The 8,881-nt window shown below is 38.1% G+C and overlaps 1 long non-coding RNA gene across 1 annotated transcript; it reads left to right on the top strand.

Moving 5' to 3' along the window:
- Positions 1-2,302: 2,302 nt before the first annotated feature.
- On the top strand, positions 2,303-4,726 carry LOC141621576 (uncharacterized). Its single transcript, XR_012532461.1, has 3 exons — positions 2,303-2,560; positions 2,659-2,766; positions 4,531-4,726. It is a non-coding gene; the product is annotated as an uncharacterized LOC141621576 (long non-coding RNA).
- Positions 4,727-8,881: the final 4,155 nt, after the last annotated feature.

The following is an 8,881-nucleotide window of genomic DNA, read 5'->3' as shown; positions in this document are numbered from 1 at the left end:
CCACAAGCCCAACCCACACAACAAAAGCCCTTATCTCCACACTAGTGCTAAAAAAACATAAGTAATTTCTAACTGCTAAAAAAACATAAGATTTTTTTAAGAGCACCTCTTATAATTATGCCCTTCTAAAGATTCCAGTTTCGACAAATCAGGTTTGGTTTTGCTCAAAATTACAGCCATTGCTACGACACAAATATAGTTTTCAAATTGTTGGTAAAGTAATGTAGTAACAATAGACCAAATAAGAATACTTATCAAAACAGAAGGAGAAGGCAGTGTCATGGTATGGTAGCCACTTACTTGAAAACTATATCGGCACGACTGCGGTGGTAATCGTCTCACGCCGGTAGTTTCCCAAGTTTAACACTGCAGCTTTCGTACCCAACCACTCGAGTAATAAAACTTTGGAACGAGAAAGTAACTGTACCCAGGAAAGATTTCAGAAGCAGAAGAAGGGGAACATTTTGAGAGATACGTGAAAATAAGAGTTGTGTGTTTCTATAAAGAAAAACTTATGTATTTATAGGAATAAATAGATATGTTATGAAGCAAAAAAACGCTCCACTAAAGCAGTAGTCAAGTGTGATTAATGGAGCTAATTAATGTCCTTAATCACATGCACAATTGACTAACGGTTACAGAAAAAAACACATACTCTGAATGTGGACAGTCCAACTACACACAAGCCCAAAAAGGTAAAAGTGGGCCAAGGGTGCTCTACCAAAACCCGAGCTCGAGCCGGGCCACAGGCCAGCGCGCGCGCGTGTGTGTTTAGGCCCAAACGCACAAGCCCAACACTCACAACAAAAGCCCCTTTGTCCACACTAGTGCTCATAAAACCTAAGTAATTTCTAACTGCTAAAAAAACATAAGTAATTTCTGAGAGCACCTCTTATAATTCTGACATTCTAAAGGTTCCAGTTTCGACAAATCAGGTATGGTTTTGCTCGAAATTACAGCCATTGCTACGACACAAATAAATTTTTCAAATTGTTGGTAAAGTAATGTAGTAACAATGGACAAAATAAGAATACTTATCAAAACAGAAGGAGAAGGCAGTGTCATGGTATGGTAGCCACTTACTTAAAAACTATATCGGTACGACCGCGGTGGTAATCGTCTCACGTCGGTAGTTTCCCAAGGTTAACACTGAAGCTTTCGTACCCAACCACTCGAGTAAGAAAACTTTGGAACGAGATAGTAACTCTACCCAGGAAAGATTTGAGAAGTAGAAGAAAGAGAACATTTTGAGAGAGATGTGAAAATAAGAGTTGTGTGTTTCTGTGAAGAAAAATTTCTGTATTTATAGGAATAAATAGAGATGTTATGAAGCAAAAAACGCTCAACTAAAGCAGTAGTCAAACGTGATTAAAGGAGCTAATTAATCTCCTTAATCACATCCACAATTGACTAACGATTACGTAAACAAACACATATTCGAATGTGGACAAATCAACTATAGACAAGCCCAACAAGGTAAAAGTGGGCCAAGCGTGCTCTACCAAAACCCGAGCTCGAGCCTGGCCCCAGGCCAGCGTGCACGTGTGTGTTTGGTCCCAAACCCACAAGCCCAACCCACACAACAAAAGCCCTTTTCTCCACACTAGTGCTCAAAAAACAAAAGTAATTTCTAGCTGGTAAAAAAACATAAGATTTTTTTGAGAGCACCTCTTATAATTCTGTCCTTCTAAAGATTCCAGTTTCGACAAATCAGGTATGGTTTTGCTCAAAATTACAGCCATTGCCACGACACAAATATAGTTTTCAAATTGTTGGTAAAGTAATGTAGTAACAATAGACAAAATAAGAATACTTATCAAAACAGAAGGAGAAGGCGGTGTCATGGTATGGTAGCCATTTACTTGAAAACTATATAGGGACGACCGCGGTGGTAATCGTCTCACGCCGGTAGTTTCCCAAGTTTAACACTGCATGTAACGCCCCGTAAATTTCGGACCGTTAATATGTTTCGAAAATAATTAATTAATCAAGTAAAATTTGACAATAATGTATTTAAAGTAAAAATAATTCAAAGAAATATAATTTTATTATATTTTGAAGAAAAGTATTTATTTTGATAGTTTGGAAATGTTTAAAAATAGTTTAAACCGTGTAAAATCTTTTATTTCGAAATAAGGGCGTATCGGGGGGAAAATGACAATTCGTTTGAACGTTGGGTAAACGAATTTGGAAATGGGTCGAATGAATACTCAATTTTATTGTAATCTCGTGTTTAAAGACTTTGGACTTGGCGGAATTTGCATTTGACTTACGGATTTAATTATTTTTGAAACGAGTCAAAACCGACTCGTTAAAAATCCCGACTAAAAATTCCGCACGTACTTTTTTTCTCCTTTCTTTTCCTCTTACACGGCACACCCCTTTTCTTTTCTTTCTTTTTTCTGATTTTGTTCCATCATCATCATCAACATCTCACAAATTCAACCCAAAACACCATTTATATAAAATCAAGCCTAAAATCGCCATAAAATCTTCGTTTCTTGTCCGTTTTTCGCGAAATTTACCTTTCCGGAATCCCCTCGCCACGATCTACAACTTAGTATGTTCTAATTTCAATTTTCATTAAGTTCTTTTAAGACCAAATTTCGGTGATTTCGGTTTTGTGCTTAATTTTTGTGTTTTTTATTGTTAAATTAGGTGAAGGATTGGAAGACGAGTTCGGGGACTCGTATATTGTAGAGGATAGCGGTTAGTTGTGGTTAGGGTTTCGGTTTTGAGGACTAATTGCTCATTTTCTAGCTTAAGGTAACATATTTCGAGCTACTCGACGAATTATCGTCACATGTTTTTGATTTTTGTATGTTTGGTGAATTTTTGTTTGGGTAGTAATTTTTCACATGTTAAACTTAGTTGCATGCAAGCTTAATTTGTGCCTTTTGGTAGTTTAAATTATCAAAATTGAATTGGGGACGATTAATTAATTTTCGACGGTCTTATAATGTATAAAAATGAAAAAAAGAGAAGAAATGGTGCGGCAATGCAGGCAAACAGCCGAATGACAGCCCACGGCAGCCGGCCGGTCTTGGGGTTGGCCCGGGTCGGTCCGTTGCTTGTTTCGCGGTTTTCCATGCTTTGTCCGTCATTTTAAGTTCATCATGGATATAGTTAGAATGAGTATACATGGTTAAATTTGTTAAGAGAATCATAAAAGTTATGCTAATGGTAGAAAAATTATGTTATATTGACAATTATCACATGTTAGGATAATTTACAAAATGAAATGGTAATTAATAGGCTCAAAATGAATTTTATAGCTATAATTGAAATGTTTTGTTGAGTGTGCCGAAAACTGAGCCTTAGTCCCTTTGATCGATGCGATGTCGATTAATTGAGTGATTGGTCACCGCAATTTGACCCGCACTGTCCGCAGTGGGTCTGGGGTTGCGGGTAAAAATTCGGTTGAATGAATTAGATAATCGGCCTTTTTCTTGTTTTAGGCCATTTATTATATCTCTATTTCACATGTGTAATTAGTTGAATTTAAATAGTTTCTTATTTAGTTAGTTGAGTTTAAATAGCTTCTTATTTTGTAGTAATGGCCCTAGTTTCCCCTAAAGCCTTTTATATTGTTATAATTGCTAGGATTGGAAATTGGTATTGAATTCTTATTAAGGAACTGTTGGGATTGTATGCTGTAAATAGACATTTATATAGCTTTCACATGATAGAATATTAGAATTTATGTTGGTAAGTAGGACTTTTTGCCCTCTTAAGGTTAAGTGGGTGTCTTACTTGACTTATGTGGTGAGTTTTGGGTGGTGTGGGCTAAAATATTCAAGCTGGGACTAGCTGTGACTAGGTCCTAGGTGAGTATTTCGGCCTTCATCATAGATAGGTCTTTATAGTCTCTGACGAGTATATGTTCACTGCTTGATAGCCTTTATGTTCCTGACTAGTGGATGTTTATCCAAGTTGGGGCATGACCTCAGGTACTAATTTTGATAGTATGGGGTCACTTAAGTACTAGCCGACCCTTCCTAAACCTTAGGGTACTCACTTCACTTTGTTTTAAAAAAGTTGTGAGTCTTGGGTGCGGTGGTGTGTATCCGCATGTCTAGGTCTCAAGAGATTTTAGGCTAGGGTTGTGTTGTCTCTTGGCCATGTTTTCTTAATAGTAACCGCTGAGCCAAGATACCGGTTCGATTACCTTCCCTACCTCGTGGTATAGACTTGAGTTACAAAGTGACTATTGACGGTGCTAAGAACTTATGCCTGTCTTTGATATATTGCCCTTTCTTGTTTGATGATTCTATGAATCATAGAAGGTGAGATGCAAGCCGGCTATGGTTGATAGAGTTTGGATTACAATTTGTTATATGATTCACATGATAGTTAGTTGGGTCAGTTTAGGGGTCATTTGTTAGAATACATGATAAGTAAATGGTTTATCAAATTGTTTACATGTTACACTACATGTTACATTAATTTTGACGATTCGTGGCTGGGAGGACTCGAAGTTACTCCCCACTGAATTGTGGCTTTCGTGTTTGTATAAAATGCGATTGACAGGTTGTTGATGCTTTGTTTGGGGTCACAGACGGCTAGTGAGCAAGGAACCTTGGACCTAGTTTTGGCTATTTTATTAGTAAACCTTTTACACTTTTGGTTTGTATATAATTTGAAGGGACATATGTCTCCCTTTCTATTTTTGGGTTGTATCTTTATATTTCCGCGTCTTAAGCTATGTATGTAAATTAGTTTATCAGTTGTTGCAGGGTTTCTGACACTCTTCTTGAGTTGGAATTGGTTGTGAATGGTTTAGTTAGAAAATTTTTGAAATTGCAGGTTTTTGGATTAGTTGAACCATTTACAAACATATCCTACCAGTTTTTCTGTAGAAATTACGCATTTAAGTAATTAGATAACGCTAAATATCAAGGGTGTCACACTGCAGCTTTTGTACCCAACCACTCGAGTAAGAAAACTTTGGAACGAGAAAGTAACTGTACCCAGGAAAGATTTCAGAAGCAGAAGAAGGGGAACATTTTGAGAGATATGTGAAAATAAGAGTTGTGTGTTTCTGTAAAGAAAAACTTCTGTATTTATAGGAATAAATAGAGATGTAATGAAGCAAAAAACGCTCAACTAAAGCAGTAGTCAAACGTGATTAAAGGAGCTAATTAATCTCCTTAATCACATCCACAATTGACTAACGGTTACAGAAACAAACACATATTCTGAATGTGGACAGTCCAACTATACACAAGCCCAAAAAGGTAAAAGTGGGCCAAGGGTGCTCTACCAAAACCAGAGCGCGAGCCGGGCCCGAGGCCAGCGCGCGCGTGTAGGTTTGGACCGAAACCCACATGCCCAACACTCACATCAAAAGACCTTTTGTCCACACTAGTGCTCAAAAAACATAAGTAATTTCTAACTGCTAAAAAAACATAAGATTTTTTTGAGAGCACCTCTTATAATTCTGTCCTTCTAAAGGTTCCAGTTTCGACAAATCAGGTATGGTTTTGCTCGAAATTACAGCCATTGCTACGACACAAATATAGTTTTCAAATTGGTGGTAAAGTAATCTAGTAACAATAGACAAAATAAGAATACTTATCAAAACAGAAGGAGAAGGCAGTGTCATGGTATGGTAGCCACTTACTTGAAAACTATATCGGCACGACCGCGGTGGTAATCGTCTCACGCCGGTAGTTTCCCAAGTTTAACACTGCAGCTTTCGTACCCAACCACTCGAGTAAGAAAACTTTGGAACGAGAAAGTAACTGTACCCAGGAAAGATTTCAGAAGCAGAAGAAGGGGAACATTTTGAGAGATATGTGAAAATAAGAGTTGTGTGTTTCTGTAAAGAAAAACTTTTGTATTTATAGGAATAAATAGAGATGTTATGAAGCAAAAAAACGCTCCACTAAAGCAGTAGTCAAATGTGATTAATGGAGCTAATTATGCTCCTTAATCACATGCACAATTGACTAACGATTACAGAAACAAACACATACTCTGAATGTGGACAGTCCAACTACACACAAGCCCAAAAAGGTAAAATTGGGCCAAGGGTGCTCTACCAAAACCCGAGCTTGAGCTGGGCCCCAGGCCAGCGCATGCGCGTGTGTGTTTAGACCCAAACGCACAAGCCCAACACTCACAACAAAAGCCCCTTTGTCCACACTAGTGCTCAGAAAACCTAAGTAATTTCTAACTGCTAAAAAAACATAAGTAATTTCGAGAGCACCTCTTATAATTCGACCGTCTAAAGGTTCCAGTTTACAAATCGGTATGGTTTTGCTCGAAATTACAGCCATTGCTATGACACAAATAAATTTTTCAAATTGTTGGTAAAGTAATGTAGTAACAATGGACAAAATAAGAATACTTATCAAAATAGAAGGAGAAGGCAGTGTCATGGTATGGTAGCCACTTACTTAAAAACTATATCGGTACGACCGCGGTGGTAATCGTCTCACGTTGGTAGTTTCCCAAGGTTAACACTGCAGCTTTCGTACCCAACCACTCGAGTAAGAAAACTTTGGAACGAGATAGTAACTCTACCCAGGAAAGATTTCAGAAGTAGAAGAAAGAGAACATTTTGAGAGAGATGTGAAAATAAGAGTTGTGTGTTTCTGTGAAGAAAAATTTCTGTATTTATAGGAATAAATAGAGATGTTATGAAGCAAAAAACGCTCAACTAAAGCAGTAGTCAAACGTGATTAAAGGAGCTAATTAATCTCCTTAATCACATCCACAATTGACTAACGGTTACAGAAACAAACACATATTCTGAATGTGGACAGTCCAACTATACACAAGTCCAAAAAGGTAAAAGTGGGCCAAGCGTGCTCTACCAAAACCCGAGCTCGAGCCTGGCCCCAGGCCAGCGTGCACGTGTGTGTTTGGTCCCAAACCCACAAGCCCAACCCACACAACAAAAGCCCTTTTCTCCACACTAGTGCTCAAAAAACATAAGTAATTTCTAACTGGTAAAAAAACATAAGATTTTTTTGAGAGCACCTCTTATAATTCTGTCCTTCTAAAGATTCCAGTTTCGACAAATCAGGTATGGTTTTGCTCAAAATTACAGCCATTGCCACGACACAAATATAGTTTTCAAATTGTTGGTAAAGTAATGTAGTAACAATAGACAAAATAAGAATACATATCAAAACAGAAGGAGAAGGCGGTGTCATGGTATGGTAGCCATTTACTTGAAAACTATATAGGGACGACCGCGGTGGTAATCGTCTCACGCCGGTAGTTTCCCAAGTTTAACACTGCAGCTTTTGTACCCAACCACTCGAGTAAGAAAACTTTGGAACGAGAAAGTAACTGTACCCAGGAAAGATTTCAGAAGCAGAAGAAGGGGAACATTTTGAGAGATATGTGAAAATAAGAGTTGTGTGTTTCTGTAAAGAAAAACTTCTGTATTTATAGGAATAAATAGAGATGTAATGAAGCAAAAAACGCTCAACTAAAGCAGTAGTCAAACGTGATTAAAGGAGCTAATTAATCTCCTTAATCACATCCACAATTGACTAACTATTCAAAACAAACACATATTCCGAATGTGGACAAAATCCAACTATACACAAGCCCAAAAAGGTAAAAGTGGGCCAAGGGTGCTCTACCAAAACCGTAGCGCGAGTCGGCCCGAGGCCAGCGCGCGCGTGTAGGTTTGGACCTAAACCCACATGCCCAACACTCACATCAAAAGCCCTTTTGTCCACACTAGTGCTCAAAAAACATAAGTAATTTCTAACTGCTAAAAAAACATAAGTAATTTCTGAGAGCACCTCTTATAATTCTGTCCTTCTAAAGGTTCCAGTTTCGACAAATCAGGTATGATTTTGCTCGAAATTACAGCCATTGCTACGACACAAATATAGTTTTCAAATTGGTGGTAAAGTAATCTAGTAACAATAGACAAAATAAGAATACTTATCAAAATGTAAGGAGAAAGCGGTGTCATGGTATGGTAGCCACTTACTTGAAAACTATATCGGCACGACCGCGGTGGTAATCGTCTCACGCCGGTAGTTTCCCAAGTTTAACACTGCAGCTTTCGTACCCAACCACTCGAGTAAGAAAACTTTGGAACGAGAAAGTAACTGTACCCAGGAAAGATTTCAGAAGCAGAAGAAGGGGAACATTTTGAGAGATATGTGAAAATAAGAGTTGTGTGTTTCTGTAAAGAAAAACTTTTGTATTTATAGGAATAAATAGAGATGTTATGAAGCAAAAAAACGCTCCACTAAAGCAGTAGTCAAATGTGATTAATGGAGCTAATTATGCTCCTTAATCACATGCACAATTGACTAACGGTTACAGAAACAAACACATACTCTGAATGTGGACAGTCCAACTACACACAAGCCCAAAAAGGTAAAATTGGGCCAAGGGTGCTCTACCAAAACCCGAGCTTGAGCTGGGCCCCAGGCCAGCGCATGCGCGTGTGTGTTTAGACCCAAACGCACAAGCCCAACACTCACAACAAAAGCCCCTTTGTCCACACTAGTGCTCAGAAAACCTAAGTAATTTCTAACTGCTAAAAAAACATAAGTAATTTCTGAGAGCACCTCTTATAATTCTGACCGTCTAAAGGTTCCAGTTTCGACAAATCAGGTATGGTTTTGCTCGAAATTACAGCCATTGCTATGACACAAATAAATTTTTCAAATTGTTGGTAAAGTAATGTAGTAACAATGGACAAAATAAGAATACTTATCAAAATAGAAGGAGAAGGCAGTGTCATGGTATGGTAGCCACTTACTTAAAAACTATATCGGTACGACCGCGGTGGTAATCGTCTCACGTTGGTAGTTTCCCAAGGTTAACACTGCAGCTTTCGTACCCAACCACTCGAGTAAGAAAACTTTGGAACGAGATAGTAACTCTACCCAGGAAAGAT

This window comes from Silene latifolia, chromosome X, assembly GCF_048544455.1.
Source record: "Silene latifolia isolate original U9 population chromosome X, ASM4854445v1, whole genome shotgun sequence".
Taxonomy (NCBI): domain Eukaryota; kingdom Viridiplantae; phylum Streptophyta; class Magnoliopsida; order Caryophyllales; family Caryophyllaceae; genus Silene; species Silene latifolia.
The sequence above is the reverse complement of the archived record's forward strand: the minus strand, read 5'-3'. Positions and strand labels throughout refer to the sequence as shown.